Here is a 23,733-nt window from a genome sequence, read left to right as displayed (position 1 = left end):
TCCGGCGCAAACCAGTTTCGGTCGGAATGCGAGTGGGCGATCCCGGTTGTTTAGTTGGTTTAGACTAGGTCCAGAGCTGAAAAGAAAGTTATTTTGACCTTTACGTAGATTTTTAGTTACCGAAATTATATCATAAAGCTTTAGAAAGTAATCAACTCTAAGTATTTATTTGAATAAAAGTGAGTGACGTGTAAACATATATGTAGATATTACTAATTCAGAATTTGTAAATCATCCATTTGCGTGCGCCTCTACGCCTCTTTACTTGTTAAAAAAATGTCACTTAGCGATTATGTGCTGGAACCCTCGGAATACGAGTCCAACTTTAACTTAGCTAGGTTTTTAATCGAGCTCTTTACTAACGGTAGAAATGTAGATGTTTACAATTACTACTTGCTGATAACAAACTAGAAATAAGCAGTAAATTATCCTAAACAAAGATGTTCTGCGAATCAATCAATCAACACGATATTTCTTATCTAATAACTTGAATAATACACAATAAAATAGTTCGTGTTAATTTACTTGCAATTATATAAATTGCCTTCCTATTCGTCTATAAATCTACGATTACAGCTAGATGTCAGCAGAATAAGCAACATGAATATACATTTTGCATTAGGTACTCAGCCATATTCGCTTTATGCATTTGACTAAACTATACCAACACTGAATCAGATTCACGCTTTATCTCCCTCTAGAATAAAGTTACAGATGTGGGAGTAGAATAAGTTCAGGACTCAGGAGAGAGACGAGACAGAGGGCAAAAGACAGTACGTATCTTTTCTCGGCACGTTTCGTCGTATTTTCGAACGCTCCTGGTTCCGGCTTGAATAATGCTAGAGAGCTGAGATTTTTAGTATACTATGTAGTTAGTAGACTTATCAAAAACACCAAGTTCTATTACGCTACCTATTATACTTTAAATTTTATAGATACGTTAATTTTTACTGTCCGAACCATATGAACGTGTCATAGAAAATACAGACTAATTCCTGAAATCTTAGAAGGCTGAAAATTGGCATTTAGAGATGGGTCTGTAACTTATTAACCTGAATAACTCCTTTAACTGAGATTGAAATTAAATTGCTATTTCAGTATTGAATTCTGCGTTTCGGAATAGGCTTTATAGCCGGTTCTACGGCGGACTTCAAAATCATCATAAACTCGGTTTAATTGATCTGAGAGAGTTTAGTTGACTTCTGATAGCATTCATTAACTAGGTAATAGAGTCAAGCTCGAGTAAAACGAACTTTATCTAGACTTTTGCGATTTCCACGTAAACTAATTTTAATTCCTGTACCTGTACATATTTAATTATACGAACTGGTCTACCGCGACCGCGCGGGTTCGTATAATTAAATACATGTTCAAAACGCGAGAGTTTAAAGTACTAAGGGCAGTTTTATTATTATATATAAAGCCTGAAACGTGAAACATAAGTGCAAGTCTAGTGCAAGTTCTAATGAATGGAATTAAAAAATACAGTTTTGAGTGTAAAGTCGCGACCAGATATATCGGAGTTTTTCAGTTCCACTTATATTTTTCAGTACTTTTTAATAAATAGCAAATGTACGCGTATCCTAAAAGATAGCAATTTTTGTACAGATAACCAACTTTTAAAGAAGAGAACTTTTAAAACCATTATCATCATCAGATGTTACTGTATATAATAGTTTATACAAATCTAATCTAAGAATATTGACGATAACTTAATTTAAAGTCGTAGACAGATATAACGAGTAAAATCATATTCCACGGAACCCAAAACTAGAATACATTAATCTCCATAGTTTTTGTTGACAGTGCTCGCAAGCAGTGCGCTGCAAACAACGGCTTATAGGTGATAATGACAGTTTGCGTTGACACTTAGCGGCTGTACGCGAGCTACTGGCCTGCCTTACCATTGGTGTGAGGTGCGCGCGCGCAAGAAGCGTATCGACATCTCGACAGTAAGTATTCATTCTCTGGCGCTGCCGCCAGCAGCGCCGCTGCGCGGGTTCAAATCCTTGTAATGTGTGTTTATCAAGAACATTTTTTTCTCGAGTTATAGTCGATATAGACGTCTTTAATATAAAGGTTATACCTACGTTAAAAATAATTTATATAATCTATTGAATTATTTATATATGGGCATCTAGTTAGTATCCGCAACATAAGCCTTTGATATTAAGCTTATTTGGGACCTATTTTTTCTAAGTCGTGTATGAAATTAGCGCACTAGTACCCAAACGGCTTGATTAATTATCTTACGAGATATACATATAATTGTACGTTTTTAAATAGGTAATAGAACTCATAAAGGAAAAAAATTGCCAGCCTACATTATTAGGTACACTCACATTGTAAATAGAACAAAATCGCATTTTAAACTGCGACATTACGATTTGTTATCATCAGATTCTGGTAATCAGAGTTCCGGATACAATGTATGGAAGCGACGAAAAGAGAACACTATAAACTATTTACTGCCCTAGAAAGTTTACATTTACGAGATTCTGTTTACGACAGAATAATAAAATAAAATTGCAACTAAAGATATGCACTTTAGCGCCGGTATGGGACTTTACTCAACACTTTCAACTTCGTAAGTCCCGGCGTAGGTACAAATTAAATTTGAGTTTTGAACTCTTATAGAAGTAAAGGAAAGTTATAAATTCAAAAGCACAATAATTGGCGTAAGTCTTATGAGGATAATCGCTCAAAATAAAAAAGATGAAAAGAAAACAACGAAGATATTATGTCAAATTTTTTTGGCAAATTCATTCAAATTACTTGAAAACAAAGTCAAAATGTATCTACAGCAGTACACCTGCACCTACAGGTAAAGATATCAATATTAGGTAAGTATGTACTTATCTATTTAGTTTGTATGAGTAAAACTTTGTTCGGCCAGCAATAGGTAAGGCTAATCTGGCTAATACATCTTTCAACTTTTACCCCAGTTTTTGTCCAAACCTTAAACTCAAATTGGTGCGAGATATAGCTAAAAGCATCTTAAATACAGGCCCTGATCCAAGTTTAAACTTGCGATCATATTCACCCTTGCATCTAAATTTAGTATTCCATCCTTAATTAATAATTTGCGCAGTAAAATCTGTCATATCGGAATAAAGGAAGCCATTTGCTGTCCAATTAGGGTAAATGCACAAGTTCACATCGTATTATTAGATAGGTATGTGTTAATGAATGAATGAATAATATTTATTTTAGGACAAATCCCATATTATGACATACAATTTACACTTATAAATAATACAATTACATATCAACAAATAAAAAAGACAATTAATAAAGTAAGAGTATGATTATTTTCTCGTATCATATAATTAGACATGGAATTTGTGAATTCTTATTATTAAGTTTGACATATCTATAATAACTCAATGTTTTTAAGAATGATAACTGCATTAATAACTTGCTCTGATATTTAGATTAAGATAATATTTAAAACTTGACAATTTAAAAGTGCTTGTTGCTAGGCCTATTTGAATAAAGAATATATTGACTTTGACTTTGACCGAGCTACGTATTGCATTGGTAATTAATATGAAAAACATAAAACAAAATATAAAACATCACAAAAGTCCAATTTATATTTTTAAATGAGCCAAAATTGTACATTTTCTCTATCTCAGTATCTAATAGGTATTTAATGATACCAATTCAGAGTCGGACCAAGCTAACTCTGCATGGCATTTGCAATGACAGTCATCATTGATGTCAAATTTCTATGTAACTATATTGTTTATAATGCCACTCCCTCACTTTATTCTGTTCAAGTCGGTACAAAGTTAGCTTACACCGCTTACACGGACTCTAAAATTGCGCTGCAAATAGGTACGATCGCTTAATATGATTTTATAATCATTTGTGGTATTTTCTATAAAAAGGGACCTTATTGTCGATGGCGCTTACGCCATTATTAACGATGCTCCGATATAAATACAATGTCGCGCGACGCTGTGCGGCGTAAGCGCCATCGACAATAAGGTCCCTTTTCATAGAAAATGCCCCATTTGAACATGATAATGATTAGCATTCAAACATATGAAACTGAGCACAAACTGTTTGAACTTGTATCAAATGTCATAAAAAGATCTCCAAGAGAAGAGAACTAACAAGAGGATCCGTCTGTCTCGGCATCCTGCGATAAGATAGTGTTAATGCGAGTGTTATATTGTTTCCGGTGGAAGGTGAGGTTTTAAGCTCAATTAAGATGGGGTTTGATAAAGGATTTATCTTAAAATGTCCCGTGACCACGCTTGAGAAATAACGAAAATAATATTTAGGATTTAACTTGAAATAGCAAAATTATTATTGAGGTTTTGAGCGAGCTGACATTAAACTGCTTATAATTTCTTTAAACTTCTTTTACATACAAGTCACACCTCAAATCAGCTTACAGTATGTTTAATAGTATCACTTACAACGGATTTGACACGTTTTGCGTCAGTAAATTACACCTCATTTGACGCACAGCACCTTGCATTTTTTTCACATAGTGAAACTACCTGCTAGTTGACAAAATGTCGTATCTTAATGTGAAATTCATATAAGGATACGACTTTTAAATTTAAAGCACCGGCAAATTGTACGGCTCGTTTCGCAGAATACCCCCGTCGAAAATCGCCAAAATGTGTCGAAAATCATTAAAGGGCCGGACAAAGGAAACTGTTTTGTGTTTCCGAAGCTAGTTTCACAGCAAAAAACGTATTTTGATGTCTAAATAGATACGTCAAACGGTCTACCTGAGACCCGACGGTGAAAGAAGTGTCATTAATTTCGGCCCGCGTGGGTCCAAAGCGTTCGACACACAGAAATTTATACTCAAATTTTTCGGTATCGTCCGAACAAGATGTAGAAATATTAATATCTCGGATCGGGTTTTATTTATGTATAATTTTGTGTCGTTGATAATGACTATATTATGTTGATTTGAACACGAATCATGGGTTGTGGTGTTTAAATAGTCGATAAAATTATAGCAGGTGGAATGCTAAATTACTATATTTGTTTTACGGAAACATGAGAGTCACGGGACATTCTTCACCCCCAACTGATCACATAACCCGAAAATGAAGTTGGTATATAGAAACCGATGATTTTTTTAGAGAACGACCGTCAAAATTAAGAGTATGGAATTGGATGGACTCTAATGGTAGCGTAAATTTTTATTCTGTTTTTTGAATTGAGGCTTCTGTGTGTAAACTTAACTAACCAAGAAATATTTTAAAGCATCGGGACTCCGGGATTTCGACATTAGTTGGGCAAGATGCTAGCCAAGTACGTATACTTGCCTTACGCAATTCTAAATACGTACATTTAACAATACCCAAATTCAGTAGATTTTGAGGCTTACCAACCCAAAAAATCTATTCATTCCAAAAGTACCAAAAAGCTGCAGACTGCAGTATTACAACCTAATAGCGGACGACAAGAATTCATCCTACCTGACCGTCCATTGTTCCCCGGCTGGTGCGCTTTTATTTTTTTTCCAAACCCTTGTTAGCAAGTCCTCGGAGGATCTTTGGGGGACAATAGGTTACATATTTATAAGTGGGTAGGTAGGCGGGGATACAGGTGTTTTGTCTAACCATCGAGCCGTCCTATCGGTTCATCGAATATTTACCGTAAATGATGACTTCACTAAGAAATTGACTGTGAAAGTTGAATTTACAAGATATGGTTATGATTATTACGAAACATGTGTTTTGATTGAAACAAGAGATATTCCCTTTATTAATTTAGAACTGTAAGGCGTATTTATAGCCTCTACAGATGATAATTCTGATAAAAATGATACAGCTCTGATTACACATCTTTTTAACGGTAAAGAAATCTCAACACATCGTTTAGTACCGTCTATTTCAAGCTCAATTATGTAAAATGCTGACAACTCCAGGGATTTCAAGGCGTTTGAATGTAGATCCGCTTTAATCAGTAGAATCCACGCATTAAGTGCATCCAAGGAACGCCGTCCAGTGACGCTGTTAGCATATTAATTGATTCGGTTCTATATTAATTCAATTTAATCGGAAGTTGGTGCCGGTGCGAAGTTCCTGAGCCTATTAGCACTTTGGTGGATTGTAGCTTGAATACAAAGTTTATACCTATTGATAACCTTTGAAAATAATATTCAATTAAGTTCAAGTTTTTTACCAGGAAATCGGACCTAGCCCTCAAGGTATAACTGGATTATGTAATATGTGCCGTAGGTATGTGTACTAGAAAATAGGTTAAAATATTGATACTACACTTTTAAAACAATTATGTTGTGAGGCGCATACTACAGAATTCAAAATTCAAAGCGAAGGTCTTTTGACTGATAAAAACAAATCTATTCAATTGTATTATGCGTTTAATCCCACTTCTTCCTTCTTACCAAGAAGCTTTATAAAAAGATATAAATCAAAAAAATATAATCATTCCAGAACCACATAGGTTCTTCAAATATTCCAACCAAATTTGTTGATTTTATCAACTAACTCCATCAATAGTGCCCGAAACCTAATATCGAGCCAGTTTTTTGCTGGTCCCCCGAGGGATCAATCAAAATAGTGTTGCGTATAACAAATAAGTTTTTCGTGTACCGGTCCACCAATTAGTTCTACTACTGACGGCTCAGTCCGGTCGAGAAAGTTTTTGGGGATCTGTTAAAATATTAAGTCAGGATGGTTTTAAAAGAAGAAGGATGAGTTTTGCAGAGAGTCTTCGTCAAGTCAACGCCAGGATTTAAGAAATCTTCTGTAGTAGTTTTAGAAAAGCCTTTTGAATACGAATATGAAAGGAAATATGAGTTTAGGTTAGGCTAGGGTAAGTCGGTAGAACATGTATTTTTTTACCGTTCTTAGAATTACTAATTAAAGGTTTTTAATATATGTACAAATTTCAAGGCAGCTAATATCGGTTCACTAAAAACTAGGGCTTTGGCATAACTGTGTGATGCACATGTGGCAATACCATTGTCAAAACATGGACCACAACTGTCAGTAATGCCACAAAATTATAACAATTCCCAATTCCTCAGCCGCCACGTCCTCTGACTAAACAACCGAACCCGGCGGAAGTGGCAGGTCATAAATGACCGTTTTTTTTCTGCCTCGGACATTTTATTTAGAGACCAGATTCGACGCGCTCCTGTGTGTTTATTGCTGCTGACTGTACAAATATTTCCACTCGTATTTTCTGGTCATGTCACGGTTCTTGCTGCGATTAGGGTTTTGGGGAAAAGAAAAAAAGGAAAGTTTAATTAAGACGTGTATGAGGAGAATTTGGTTGGTGGTTTGAGGAGAGTGGAGGTGGTGGAGTGGACATGTAAGCACCTGCGTAGAATTTGAAAATATTTTGTTTGCTTAAAAGGAACTTAATACAAATATTCAAGAGTAATAAAAAACATTTCTAAATGATTTTAATTTTTAGAATTAGTTAAACAAAAAACCTACAATCATTTTTTTAATTCTAACATTTTAAAAATATGACTTATTAGTCTGTTAACTCTTTTAAGAGTAGGGATCATAATCAAATTGCCATGAACATCCATTATAATTATGATAAAACGACTTGTTTATTAACAAAACTAACAGACATAAATTAAGTCAAAAAAGATGACTGACATAAAGAAACATTGGTTCAAAAATATTTCAACGCACTATCGTCCTAGAACACACAAGAAGGATATCAGTACATTGACTGTGTACAATATGCGATATAATCAGAGTGTACGAACGTCTCCATTTACATTTACGATAGGAGGGGCTGCAGGCTATTTCGTATCCATTGAAATACAAATACCAATCCAAATGTTTTAAACACTTGCAATTTCTATTAACAACATCGCAAATATTATGGTAAATAGCTGAGTGTAGTACAAGTAAACAGCAACGCAGTGAGATTCATATTAGACATAGACATACGCCAACATTAGTTGGACGCACTAGATTCAATGAAAAATTAGGAAGTGAAGGCCGGAAAACGGACAAGATAGACAGAGTAAATGAAGAAAAATACATACTGGACATGCATGTACATCTAAGATAAGGGCAAAATAAGATGAATGTCTCATGTACGGAGTAATGCTACTGTACGTCGTATAACACTTGTGCTTCAAGCGTCAGAAGATAGATCATTAGTAACGATGTCGCCGACAAGGCTCGTACATTTATTTATATATTCAAATGAAACATGGCCGCCGCTGTCATGGAGAAACGTAATAATGATACATCAGAAGGATGAGATTTATTTTTTAACCGTTTTTAATTACTTCTCGCAAGGACAGTTTAAGGTGCGCTTACCCTAAATTTTTTGACAGATGTGAAGGATGAATTGTCGTCTTCAATAAATTACAACACGTTTTTGAAATTCAACAGAAAGTTTAATTAGATAAAGCTCTTTGCCTCAAAACATTAAATAACTACTTAGGTACACTATATATAGTTAAACAAAATTTCCGAATAAGTTACAACAAAATAAAAATATACTAAAAATACTGACTATAAAACAGAATATAAGCTTCAAAAGTAGTTTCCATCAACATGGGTAAATCATTAATATAAATCCATGGGAAGCAGGTAAATGCCATACAAAACTACAATTCCAAAGTCGGCAGATTCCTTTGTTCCTTTGACAATAAGAATTGTTTACCACAACCAATGTACAGAATATTTACTTAATTAATGAACGCATCTTGAATTTGTTTTAGAAAGCGTCCCAAGCACGGTTTAACACCAACATTCTCACTAACACGATAATTTAGATAATTGTACAAGTCCTTTTGTTAGAACACGTTGGTATAAATATTACTATTGTAATTGATGGTATGACTATGAAGGTGTAATTGATGGTTTGAGTAAAGTCTGTGTTGTTGTAAACGAGTGGAGTAGAAGGGAATATATTTGTTGTTAAAGCTTCGTTGGAGTAGTTCAGGTTATCTGACCTTTTAATTGAAAAAACTTGTAACTTTTGTGGTAAGGTGTTTGTTATTGTTGTGCAAGAAGTTTTGTTTAATAATTACGTTCACTAATTTATTTCAACGGAAGATTTTTTTTGCTTTACCACATCTTTTTACTGCATTTCATTGTAATTCAATTTTTTTTCCGTAGATAGCAGTGTTTTAATAAGTATTAAAATTATTTGTCGTTTAGCTGCTGTTCTCTATAACCACATACAAGGAAAAAAAATGTAATCATATGTACTTTCAATATTTCTGTATAGATATCATATGATTAAGATATTTACCCGCTTTTTCATCTAAATCGCGCCAATGTCAAAATTTCACAGAAACCACAACCAATCAAAAAACACTCCAACAGTTCCTGTTCACAAGTGATTTTCCTAAAGCGTCAAAACCCCAGTTTAAAACTTCACTCGCAACTTTTTACTGACAACATTGGATCGAAATCGCCGGCCGGCATTAAGTCATACTCCATGGATCCTCTGTCCGCCGAATGTATTTAATACATAGTATAAATAACATCCAAAAATAAAAATAAAAACACTAACAGTTCCAGTTTACAAGTGATCTTTCTAAAGCGGCAAAATCCCAGTTCAAAACCTTACTGACAACAATGTATCGAAATCGCCGGCCGGCATTAAGTCATACCCTCCACGGCTCCTCTGTCCGCCGAATGTCTTCATCTAAGGCCGTGACCGCTCTTGACCCGACGAGACCAGTTCCAGTACATACCACACGGGTATCGACTTTATTGAGGCCTATGGGATATTTGCTACGACGATGTGTATCCCGGATTTTTGGGAGAATATTTTTGTTTATGAAAAGTTACTTAATTTAATAGTAGGAGCACACAGCTTTAGGAACAAATCATTTTTTTTAATCAAATATTTTAATTTGTGTTTTTAAGTAGTTACACAAGTAGTGTGACGAGATGGCCTAGGGGTTCATGGCGTTAGCTAAAGACATCTATTTCAGTTCATAATTAAGTAATAGTACAGATGTAGTGCATAATTATTTTCCATCGTATTTACAAACGTAACTATAGAACTTAGATAACTTTTAAATACATATTTATGAACATTTCAGATTTTCTAACATTTAGATTTTTTTTACAGAATTTAAGCTGATACTTACTTACTCAATTTTGCAATCGCACAATCAATTGCAATTGCTTTCTCAATTTTGTGCGCACTGTTGAAATGGAGTATTGATTTATTTGTTTATGTACATACTCGCAACATTGTAAATACCTTAAATATAAGAATACTAACGTAGATAATAAGACGATGAGCTATTATGTTACTAACTATGTATTATGAATCTTTGTTATTTGAAATAAATGATTATTGAATTGAATTTTGATCGTCTAAACCAAAAAATAGTTAAGAAAATTTAAAAATTATTAACTTTCATCCAAATTTAACATCTTTTCTTTGTTTAAATAGGATTTCAGAGTGCGCACCAGGTAAAACAATTCCAAGGGTCTGAAAGTTCATCTCCGAAGAATTAAACTAAAACAAATTTTCATCTCATTCGAGATTCGTCGAATGGTAATGGAAGGTACAAATAACAAAGAGTATTGAAGTCCTGAGGCTCAACCGTTCCAACATTCTGTAACCGAACCACGGAAGCGGAGTAATTATTCAAAACGCGGATATTTCCCAATAACAATAGAAATTACCAATACATTGCCTCAGCGGGATGCTCGAGGCACATAGTTTCGGTAATCGCTTAATCAGAGAGAGAATTAATAGAGAGATTGCGTCTGCGCATCAAACCGCGGAGGTAGGTTTAGAAGGGGCAGAAGTGGCAGAAAAGTATCAGACGATAATTCCTGAAAGATTGAAAATATACGACATTATACTATACGTATTTATAGTCATATGGGCGCGTTTAAACCCAAATGGATTTTTGCAAAACCCGTATTGTAGCTATTAGTAATAAAAGTTATCTGCCCGGTGGGCACTTAATTCTCTATAAAGTTATGTTTTTTTACCCGACAATACTATGCAAAGCTAAAAAAAAAAAGGTTATAATTCTGGTAATCAATGTATGTGGATGAATTCATGTTTGTGTGTGAGTTTCACCGGAGCGTCAACTATACTTCGGCGATTTAGGCGAAAGATATCTATATTTTTTTTTGTTTTAAACCGACTTACAAAATGAGGTGGTTTTATTGAGTTAATGTTTTGTAACTTTTTACTTGGCAATCAACATAAAAGTACCTATACTTAACTTTAAGAGGACTTACACAATTTTTTTATTCTTTTTTTGTTTAGTATAATTATACTAAAGGAAGCATAGATCTAACAAGTCCGTGAGTGTAGGAGGGATAGGTCGATATGTTACACATAAACATACAAAATTTTTGGCTTATAGCCTACACGTGTAATGCATCGTTATTATTGGCAGACAAAAAATCAAGAAGCAATCTCTACATTGCTAGCTCTCCAAAAACATATAAATGAAGCGGTAACTCTATGCCATTGCTAGTTCCTAACCCTATGGCATCGATTGTGCGATACAAACAAATCATTACTCTATCAGTTCGTGATCAAACCGATCGGGACTTCGGGGCGGGTCGGGCGGCTTCGTGAACGCTCGGCTTCGTGAAGTGCAAGTTGAATTATGTCTATTAAGAAAGGTTATGAAATTATTAGCGCTTATCAGGATATTTGTGATAAATGGGGATATTCAATAGGTTAAAGCGTGGGTCATGTTGTGACTAGGTTTCAGGAACTGTTGCTTGTTTGACGGTTTCATGTAAAGAACCCTCCTTTCCGTCACACTCTTTACAGATATAAAAAATATACAATATACAAATATTCAGGTCATATCAAGGTTAGATCAATGCGGCTAAATCCATTTGCGGGAAAATTCATGCACGATCATGCGCGTTTTTTTTCCAACCGGCCGCTATCTCCATAGCCACAAAGTCAAATGTATACACACCTGCTTTCTACTGATATATAAAACTAAAATAAATCGCTGCTTATCGACGAAGTTAATATAAGTGTGTTCTTTGAAAAATGTTGTACAGAATTTCCCGCAGGCGGATTAAGTCGCATTGACCTTTCAACTCATCTATCGTACATTTATGGTACCAAATCATACAATGCAACAAAATTTGACTGTCGATTTCGCTGGTATGGCTTACGAATGTTTTTGGCATTAGAAATATTGGGCTTCGTTTTTTTTTAAACAATTACACGAATATGGATAGAAGGACCGTTTCGTGTATCTATTTGACTTTGTAGCTGCGTATAAACTGAACCGCGAAGGCTACGATATTGTTCTTAATTTATAACTTATACGTGTATTTTTAAACGTAAATTATTGATAAAAACCGAGTAGTCGCCATCAGATATATCGGAGCGGCCAAGGTGCTCACAAACATCTGAACATGCCTCTAATGTCGAGGCGCTAGAATGCGTGTTTAGATATTTTTGAGTACCTCGGCAGCTCCTATATATCAGATGGCGACAGTACAAGGGATCTCGTCTAACCGTCTTATTATGTTATACGTCACATTAAATACGTGCGGTATCCATTAGAAATCATACAAAAGAATAGACACAAGTCAATCGAGTTCACTACAGGACCCTAAGGGTCAAGAATTAACCATAAACCTATCCATAGCCCCATTTCCCCGGATCATCCGTGAAATGCGTAAATTATACACCGTGTGCTCCAGAAAATGTGCAAGTTCTGCGCAGCAAGCTATAGAGTTGATCAAGTTACATTAACTTTCTAATAGCTGTTTAGCGTTTAACAGTTAGTACCTACTAGCATAAAACAGTGTTGGTCAAGATTACTGGTAGCGCAAATACGAGACAAAAGTTAATTATTTGAATCCCCCCTACAAAAGGTTAAAAGATATGAGGAATAATACGATTCAGATACTTCGCACTTAAACTATCGTGAGACATATTTCAAAATATTTATCAGTACGGTTTTTACTCACTATTACCCAAATCCCAAAGAATCCGAAACATGTCGCCAAAAGCGACTAAAAATAATAGTGAGTAAAACCGTACTGATAAATATTCAGATACTTGCCAATTGAAGTTATTTAAATCCCTCCTTAATGTATCGTTTTTGAATTTTTTTGTATGTTTAGTGCATTCATTCGATTTCCCGTCGCATGTATGAATGCAGCAATCAGACAATCAGACATAGATTACATTGCTGGCGCTTAAATTTCACAATGTATAATGCCTAATTGATCAAGAAAAAACACATTTTTCATTATGTTAACAAGAAAAAAATACATTTTTCTTCACGATAACTAGAACCGACGGAGTTGTACAGAATAATGATTAGTCTTGAAACAAATTAAATGAAAAAAAAAAAATTGAAAGATGCCGCGGTCAAGTTAGATTACAAGTTTAGCAGAAATAGTTACAGAGCTGTTATTAAGCACTTTTATGTTATAATTAAGATTCTTTGCAGTTTTTTTTATTAACTTCTCGATTGGAATGGATGGATCGTTCTCGGTTAAATAGTTTCTTTATTACTATGTGAATTATGTCTGTATTTATGGTTCGCAAATATAGGTAATTATAAGCAGAGATGGGCATTAATCGATTAATTTTTTAGTTAACTAATCAATCGATTGAAAATATCAATCGTCATTTTTTAATCGCGATTAATTTAGTTGCGATTAAATTAGTTGTGAGAATGTTCGACTAACAACTAAATTAGTTTTAGTTTCAATCGACTAAATTTCACGATTAAATCTATATTAAAACTACGTAGTCGCCCGTTTTTGCATTTTTTATCTTGCAATATGTAACTACAAGTACGTATGTAACATACGGAGGTACTCGTATGTTGTTACTATGTTAGTTTGGATAGAATTTTGCGACTTATTTTGAAGCAGATATCTTCATTCGATTGAGCTAAAATTATGTATACACGTTTAATTTGAAATGCTTGAATGACAATGCAAATAATGCCATAATATTATTATAACGATATATTGGTAATAACGACAAATAGCGAAAAACTGCATTGTTTACAAATCGCAAACAATAAAGTAGGTTGGTGCATTATTAATACTTTGATTTATACGATACTGAGTAAATCTTAGACATAGAGTCTATCAATATTTTGCTGTCTCTGACAATAGTAAAACTCTTTTTAGTGTCACGCGGTGACAAAACAATGGGATAATCCTACTTACCTGGAAGTTGTTTGTTGCATTTTGGTGCAAGTGCCGACGCATCTTCTAAAAATAACACGTTCTATTGAATGACACATCTGCATGTTGTTTATTATCTACGCGGTCTATTTTGTTTTCAACGTGTGGTCATTAAAAAATATTTACTTTATGATTTTGTCCTTGTTTTTAAACCTATCACAATATTGGAATCGTGTCTGTTTTATTAATTTTATACAGTTTTTTTATATTGCTCACTGATTAAATAATAAGTAAATATCACAAATAAATAACATTCTTTGCAAATTTTTATTGAGTATGGCAGAATGTTATGATATACGTACACATAGAGGCATAGAGGTACATGTTGCTGTATACACCGTTGATTTTTTGATACTTTTTGCTTTAAATTATTATTGTTGTTTAATATACGATTTAATATACATAATATAATACATACAAATTTTGATTTATTATAACTGTATTTTTTAAATCTTATCACATATAAACATGTTACTGTATAAACTGCGTTGATTTTTTGATACTTTTTGCTTTGAATGTTTCATATACAAAGTTTGATTTATTATAACTGTGTTTTTTAATGTTTTATCTTATTACATATAAACATCTTACTGTATAAACAGCGTTGATTTTTTTGATACTTTTTGCTTTAAATGTTTCATATACCTACAAAGTTTGATTTATTATAACTGTGGGTTTTAATGTTTTATCTTATCACATATGAACATGTTATTGTATAAACAACGTTGATTTGTTGATAATTTTTGCTTTTAATTATTATTGCAACGATTGCAAGACTAACCTCATATAGTTTAACTAAATACATATCATGGTTGCTTTTATATTTAATATACAAAGTTTGATTAATAGAATTGTGTTTTTAAGTGTTATTTTACTAATGCACAAAGTACCCAGTTCTTATTTACCCTTAGATAAGAGAAATTTAGTCCAATTTCAGAGAGATGCACTACTTTAGTAGCAAAATAATAGTGAGAACAAATCTCACTCCTTAGAAACGGTCAAAATATCGTAAGTAATACATGACTATTTTATTTTTAAACATCCGTTAAGATGTCCTAATCAGTCTGTCAACATAGCCATACCGGGGTATTCTATTCAATTTGCTTCTAACATTAGTCGCGAGAAAATAGTCTAACTAATTAGTCGATTACAAAATTTAGTTGTCCGAAATCAATCGGCAACTAATTTAGTTGCAACTAAATTAGTTGCACTCTATACAACTAAGATTGATCAATCGTCGTTTTCAATCGTCAGTCGCAATTAATTCTTGTAATCTTAATCGTTAATCGTTAGTCGATTACATTTTGCCCATCTCTGATTATAAGTAAGTATGAGTTTATCATGTTAGGAGGAATGGTTATGTTAGTAGACTACAGTGCAATGAAACCTTAATAAGTAAATGAGGGGCCATTTTGTATTAAATATATATAGGTACATAATTGAATAGAGTTAGTTAATGTTAACCTTTGATTTCGCATTGCTCGTCAGAACGCACATAACCTTTAACCTTACTTTTGTATTTTTTTCTTTAATCATTAGGACTATAGATTCAAGGAGGCTTGAACTCCCTAAAATGCTTCCTTTTTTCGTGCTAAATTAAGGGTTAACAAGCAAAGAAATGAAGGAAAGTGGTATTTTATGTATATACATACTGTATGGAGTGTGTATGCGTGGCATATTAATGGAAAGTATAATATAATTTATAACATGCGGTTAACCACAATAACGGCCAATATTTAATACAAAACGGTAGCTAGGTAGGTTAATTTTTTTTGCTTTGCTACACGATATACAGGTTGGTCCAAAAATACGTTTATAAAGATTTTTACTGCGGTATATCACTACATAGTATAAAACAGTCGCTTCCTGCTGTCTGTCTGTCCCTATGTATGCTTAGATCTTTAAAACTACGCAACGAAGTTTGATACGGTTTTTTAAATAGATAGTGATTCAAGAGGAAGGTTTATATGTATCAGCATCGCACTCGTGCGAAGCCGGGGCGGGCCGCTACTTGTTGATAATTTTTACAACCGTTTGGGTTTGAAATGAAATATATTTATTGCTATATTCTAGTGACATAGTTTGTATATCACTAGAGGGGTATATTTTGAGGACAATACGTTTTAGTTAAATGATACCTACATGGAGTGGAAGAAGAGGGGGGAGGCCTTTGCCCAGGGGACACAATAGGCTCGTAATAATAATAATAATAATGATACCTACATCTATTCTTCGGTTAAAAATATGTAGTAAAATCCTATGAATATTCAAAATTAACCAGCTGTCGAAGTTACTCCAATGCACCTCTTGTATTCAGTAGAATGGTGTTTTAAAATAAATAATAAACACGTGCCTATACAGGTAGGAACTACCCGCATGCACCCGTTTCATTATTGCAACTCCCCTCGTAAAATGCCAGTGTGGTCAAGATAAAGAAAATAATAACAATAAGACATGTTGCGTTTTATTTTAAAGAAAGTCTGTATTCCTAAAAATATTGGTATTTCAGGATTTTAAAAAGGCTAAGGCAAAACCAGGTTCAATTAAGTTTAAAGATTTTAGGCGAAGATTGAGATCTAGTTCACGGCCAAGTTTACGGCCCACCTGATGGCAAGCGGTCACCTTGGCCTGTGGACGCCTGCAACTCCAGAGGTGTTACATGCGCGTTGCCGAGCTTTTGAAACCTGTACAGTCCTTTTTTCAAGAACCTCATACTGTCTCAACATTCAGTTTTTTTTTAAACAAAAGGATCAGCCCATCCAAGCAACTCCTGTCGCTTAGATATTTATATTTAATGCTTTAATATCAGTCCATTTAAGCAACTCTCCAGTCGCTTAGATATTTAATTATTTATATTTAATGCTTTAATAATCGTTTAAAATATTGCTAACTTTTACAAAGCACGGCAATTTCCGTTGCGACGTTTAGAATTCATAATTTCTTAAAAATTCATTCCAGTGATAAATTCCAGCGATTCCCGGGAACTAGGGACGTGACTGCGCGAGCGACTTTTGTTTTTAACATACAAAAACCTCGAGCAGGTATACGATTTACAAAAGGCTGCGCCCCATATGGCCGAACTTACTAAAGATTGTCACATCACTATTTTAAATTACAAAAATAATAGTGTTATTGACCAAGCTGCGTTGCATGTGGTGATTTTGACATTTTAAAAACATCCTAGATTTTTTTTTGCAAGTTCCCCTTTTAAAGGAAGGGCGAGGTTTATTTATAATTAACACAGTTTAATGAGATAATTAAAGCATATAACTCACGTTTATGATAAATGGTATGTCAGGTCATCTCGTGTCAAACTATATCGCAGCGGTAGCAATCCATTCGCATAATAATAAATAAAACACAACACCACCACTTGACAATTTGTTAAATAGAACAACACAATCAATATTGGTTTTTAAATAATTCAGTCACTGGCACTTTCGAAAAGTTAATAGTCACAGAGTTTTGTTTAAAAACAATGGTAAAAAAAGTTTGTAGCGGCGACCGTCTCTCGCGCGGGCCGGACCGATATAAGTACCGGCGGGAGGACGTGCGCCCGCTGCCGGCGGTTTCATCTCAATCTACCCGTCGAAACGAGACAGTAACATGACAATAAACGATTGTAAAACGTCAAGAGTAAAAGAGACCACACTATTCCCAGTACGCCCGCGTTGAAACTGACATTTCAATCGCACCGTCCCTCTCCCACGCAGAGTTATTTTCGTACAAATTGTATGCGGACGTATTTGTTTTCTGTCCCGCTCGAGCGTGGATAGTGCTAACCAGATAATGTCTTAATCGCATTTTCTTGGCGCTATGCTGACTGATGCACTAACATAAACAATGATAGATTCATGGATTTGCATGGATGATAAGTTTTTTTATTGATTCGAGAATGTAGGTCTAAATTTCTAACTGAACTCGTTTATTGATACAGTGTGATAAATTAGATATTTATCTATTTATGTTATTATAGCTAGTTTGACATGAATTTTTTTTTTGCTACGAGCAGATGTAAAAGCATTTTTTCTGGCCATGTATGAATTTTCAGTTAGGAATTTAGATGTTTACATAATGAATTAATTACGTTTTTCATGATTGAAGTTATAGAATAGGAAAGTTATATTTAATTACTCACAACAAAAATATTTTTTACATATACAAAAATAATAATCTGTAATAATTTAGGAAGGTACTACTTACTCTATTCTAAGGCCTATATGCCCGTACAATCTATGATAGCTTTATACTTATTCAAAATATGAAAAAGCGAATGACTTGAGGGTGTAGAAAAAAAATGAATAAACGACCTCTTCTCTTAAACTCTCTGTTCTCCCTCACCATACCGGTTTTCTCACGTCTTCTTTCGCTGTTCAAGCAATCCGTCTTTGGAATTCGCTCCCTCTAACGATTAGACAAGCCCCAAACAAGCTGACTTTCAAACGAATGCTCTACAAGCACCTGCTAGATACTGTCTAGTGGGACCCCCCCCCCTCCCCCCTTCCCCGCACATGCAAAAATATATATTTATGTATATTATATGATAAATTTGTATATATATTTATATTGTTTATTTATGTAGTTTATAAAGGTATTATAGTATATAAATATTACTAGTTTGTATATTGGCGTTAGTATTAGAATTTATATTTAGAATTTTTTTTTTCGCATCGCACTGCACCCACCTTAACAATTTCTGTTTGGCCCAGTGGTTGACTGGTAGAGAATGCCTCAAGGCATTAAGTCCGCCTTTTGTACTTGTTCTTGTGCAATAAAGTTTAAAATAAATAAAATAAATAAATAATAGCAGATACTGTCAATATATATTTTCACTGCATAAAAAACGAGGAAGCTCGTCTAGATTCAAAAGCTACGATTGCCATAGCTTCTGATACGTTGAACCCATAGCTCCAAACACTTGAGGGAAAACTACAGAAATGCATCACGCGTATGTAAACCTAGGGACGGACTAAATAATTTATCTATTTGTGAAGTGGTGGGCAAACACTCGCTATGTTGACTCCTGGATTTTTCCACACGTTTAACGAGTTGAAGTCTTAGACAAACTAGTATAGGAGCCCTTATGGATTATGCAAAGTTGTTACGGATCTCGAGGTCACCTTACGCTGGTTCTCCCTAGGGGAAAGATCGCCTGTGCTTACGCATCAAGTGCAACACATCGCCTGTTGACTGCTGACTGCAAATGTTTGTCCAGTGCTGACAGCCTGACGACTCAAGCAGAGATAATTTTTCTCAGAATCAGAATTCCTTACTCATACTGAACTAGTTTCTTGAGAAAACACTACGTTCGAATTACGTTCTCTTGGGTCGTTCAAATTACCTCTAGCTGGTCATGTGTTCCTAATGGTATTTAACAGTCAATTTGTCATTTTAAGTAAACCAAAGTTATTAGCCACTTAAACTGTCAACGTAGTAAAAACTACCAATCTTTTTAAGGAACGGCTACGCGCGTGTGACACCCTTGACAAGCAATACGCGTTTGCTACCATCTTCGTATAAAAAAGGCCCGTTAACTGGAAGCTAAAGGCAAGAAAAATAAAATCATCACTAGCCTTTATACCAAGTTCATTGGTCCTTCGAACCGGATTTAAGACCTTACCCGAGTATTGATCTTAAATAAACTACATCTTCCAGTCCATAATATACCCGCTAGCTAAGGCAAGCAATAATTTAATATCTAGCCGCCTTTTTGATAATTACACGGTGAAAATTGCTCCCAGCTATAAACTAGCTTTAAAACAACTGACTTTTTTAAGACGCTCGTTAATATGAGATATTATTTTAATTTATAGGAAGTTGAGACTGATTGTTGGTGGTGTCAGTGGAGCTAAGTGGTAACTTATGTGAACTTTGCAATTATTATAGACCAAAGCTCCCTATAAACGCTATATATTCAAGGCATTCTGACTGAGAATTTGTCGAATATTTTCTGGACTTTTCTTTTTTTTTTTCAACTTTGGCATCCTCAAAATCGGCGTGTGTCTTAGGGTCAAATCATTACATTAACCATTCTCTGAAACTGAAATACCCACAAATAATCTAATTTAGCCACGACGAGGTTTTATCACAATGCCTGACAATGCTAACTAGCCTAAACAGAAAGGGTTAATATTTCTCAGCAACTGTCACTTAACGGAAGAATGTAACTGTCTTTGCAATGCGTGAAATCGCATCACTCGCCCAATGAATCATGCAACAGATCCAGTGTAGTACAGACCCAGTATGTCTTACTTAAAGCACTGCCAACAAAAAAGAAACCATCGCATCGATAGGACGTGACAGTAACATCTTTACGAAAACTATTCAAACATGCTTTCAGTCCTCAGAAAATCCACGCGAAAATAATCTCAAAATCAAAAGATTAAAGTTGTCTTTCGCTTGGGATGGGAATAGGATAAGTGGATTTCAAAATCGAACCCGTTTTCGTTACGAATGAAATGCTCTAAGAAAAGGGATGGGAATACAAAAAGCAATCGCCGTAAAGCAACTAAACTCGTATACTCAAAGGACTTGTGCTGTATTTTGTTTTGTCTGAGCGAGATAACTTGATCATCACCCCCGTATACTAAAGGTAACATAATAATCCAATAAACTTTAAAAAGGACTTTAAAACTAATGCAATAAAGTCTGAAATTGAAAAATGTGACGAAAGATATGACGTTTCGCTTTGGGCATTACGTAAAAAGAACAATTTACAAGTTCGTCTGGCGCGAAACGAGACGGAAAATTCTAGTGCTAGCGGTAGAAAGAGACGCGCAATGGACTGGAGTCAAGACTGTGTATTTTTTCTGAGTTATTATGCCGGTTCTGATCTTTAATTAAGACATTTTGTGCATTTATAATGAAATAACAATATCTGAGTCAACGTTACGGCCACCTCCTAAAATCATGCCCTGGTTTCGACCCGCGAATGATTAAAACGGACAAGGTCCTTCAAATGTTCTTTTTTTAAATGCTTTGTCGCATAATTTAGAGCTATGCCGTTTCGGCTGACATTTGAAGTGTTTTTGTGGCTTTGTGACTAAATTGTACAAATGTCACGGTTATATTATGTTGATTGAGATAATGTATTTGTATTTGTCGACCTACCTGTACACTTAATTCTTACGCAACACTTAATAAGTTAATCACTAATTGGCAAATGGCAACGTGCGTAATGCGTATTGCGCGGTAAGCGCGCGTTGAAATATGAAAATAATGGAATATCCTGACAAAACTCCGGACATCACCCTAAAAAACCTGACAATTCCCGGATAATCATTTCTCCAAACCCGTATCTCGATTTTTTTTTAATCTGCTGTAGCGACCGACTCTAAACTTTTAGCTAGCTTGTAGTGGTTACCTAGTTAAGGTTTCAAAAACCCAGCACTCGCGTGGGACGAAATTCACTGCCAAGGGACGAAAAATCCTGATGTCAGGGGAAATCCTGGCGTATGGCGTACTCTACTCGTAGGTACAGTCGGAGGCAAAAATATCGGTCCAGAAAAATGGCTCAAAAATATGTGAACACGACTTTATTGTCTAAGGTGTAAGAGCGTACACATATATTTGAAACTTTGGGAATGTATATACCTATATTTATGCCCTTGACTGTATGCGTGATGTGCGTGGTGAGCTGGTGAGACTGGTGAGGAAAAAACCCATTGTAATAAGTTTTTTGCAAAAAAAAAACATTGTTGATACAAGCTCTTATCGCTGACCTTACTTTTCTTTCCACAGCCAACTAATACTCATTAAGACAATTCTAACAACCCCCAACACAATTAGTTTGAGTTGTTTAATCACAGAGTTCCTATCTCCAGTCTCCATCATCAGATTAGCTCCATGTCATTATAATATTGCATTGTCACCCGATTTACATAATGTATGCAAAATTCCAGCTCAATCGGAAATCGGGAAGTGGATCAAATTTAGCTTCCAAGATTTGACCCACACTAACATACATTTACTAACAGGGCAATAAGTTAAATATAAAAGCTTATACAAAGATATGTTTTTATACAATAGAGCCAGTAGAAAGAAGTTTTGTATGCAGCTAAATGGTCATAAATGACTATTTAATTATGTCTAGTTCATTAATAAGGACTTGCATAAAATAATAACTCGACACGGTAAATGAACTCGTCACACAACGGACTTCACATCAAAACGGAAAAGGTCAAGAATTTTAGTCATGAAACATATTTTTCTGTATTAATTAACAGGTACAATAATTACACGTGCAAAAAATAATAACACGTTTCGCCCCTTTTGTTTTCTAAGTGTGCCTTTTTGGGTCTTTAACGCCCTTGAATGGTACGTGCTAGAAATAAAGGTTATAGAGGTGGGTTCAAAATGAAACAGAACAATATACGTAATTATAAACTGAAATAGATATCATATATTAAAGAAAAAGTGACGAAGCCCTCCAGTCGTGAAGGCTGGATTCGAACCGGCGTATTTAGCAATCCGGGCTAGCGCCTTGAACCCCTTGGCCACCCCTTTGGCCTTTGGCGGGGTGGCCAAGGGATTCAAGGGGCCAAGTTTTGTATGTAAAAAGTATGTAAGTAACTTCTACCCGCTCGGCATTTCTATTAAGTATATCAATATCAGTTAAATAGATTATATGTTTTTTTTTATACTACGCCGGTGGCAAACAAGCATACGGCCCGCCTGATGTTAAGCAGCGCCTGGTGTTGAGTGTGTAATATTATTTTGATACTTGGGTCTTAGGCTGTGCATTTCGTCTACGATTCCTAGGCTCCAAGTCTTCCAAATACCTACAGTTTCATCAATGAAATAGATCCGTCAACTAAAAACCTATCGTATTTCAGTTCCCATAACACAAAATGTAAAACGTGATTAAAACGAACGTTTTATTTATTGTTTATCAACCACCTGCAATTATGATGACGGCGGAGTGCGCAGAACCGTGGGACCATGCGCGAAATGGGTAATATGACACTAGTGTACTTATAGGTCAGTATATTTAAATACCTTCGTTGGAATCCTAGAATTGCTTTTGTTTCAAAATTTAACATTTTTACAAGCTTTTGTTTCGTTTTACCTGTCCCGTTGTCTGTCTGTACATGGGGGTTTTCAGAAAAAATGGTTCCATTTACTTTTTTTCGAAAAACCAACTTTTGGGTTGTTTTGACTCAGAATCACGAGTACTATGGAATGAGACAAAGGAAAAAAGTGTCCCCAGTTTTTCATACAAATTTTGGGTGTCAGTTTTGTAATGGTACAGTCGCCATCAGATATATCAGAGCGCCCGAGGTGCTCAAAGTATCTGAACACGCACTCTATAACGCCTTGACAATAGAGGCGTGTTCAGATATTTGTGAGCACCTCGGGCGCTCCGATATATCTGATGGCGACTGTACATAAAAAATGTATGTGAAAATGCGTTACAAAACTGAATTTTTTTTGGGGAATATTTTTTTTCTTTTAAATCGATAGTTAAACGTCTAAGCCGCTCGGATATATCTGAGGCGACTGTACAAACAGGCCTCAATGTGGACGCCACTCAGTTACAAGCACACTTACCTGTATCTAAAAAAAATCTATTTCCGCT

General features: G+C 34.9%; 1 protein-coding gene across 1 annotated transcript in view; it reads right to left on the bottom strand.

The window, feature by feature from the left end:
• Positions 1–17,842, bottom strand: part of LOC134751381 (transcriptional activator cubitus interruptus) — a 127,484-nt gene extending 109,642 nt beyond the window's left edge. The window contains exon 1 of the mRNA XM_063686739.1: positions 17,432–17,842. The gene's annotated coding sequence lies outside the window, so the exon portion shown is untranslated. The remainder of the gene's footprint in view (positions 1–17,431) is intronic.
• Between the last annotated feature and the right edge of the window lie 5,891 nt (positions 17,843–23,733).

Source organism: Cydia strobilella, chromosome 22, assembly GCF_947568885.1.
Source record: "Cydia strobilella chromosome 22, ilCydStro3.1, whole genome shotgun sequence".
In the NCBI taxonomy this organism is placed as follows: domain Eukaryota; kingdom Metazoa; phylum Arthropoda; class Insecta; order Lepidoptera; family Tortricidae; genus Cydia; species Cydia strobilella.
This window is presented reverse-complemented; position numbering and strand designations above follow the sequence as displayed.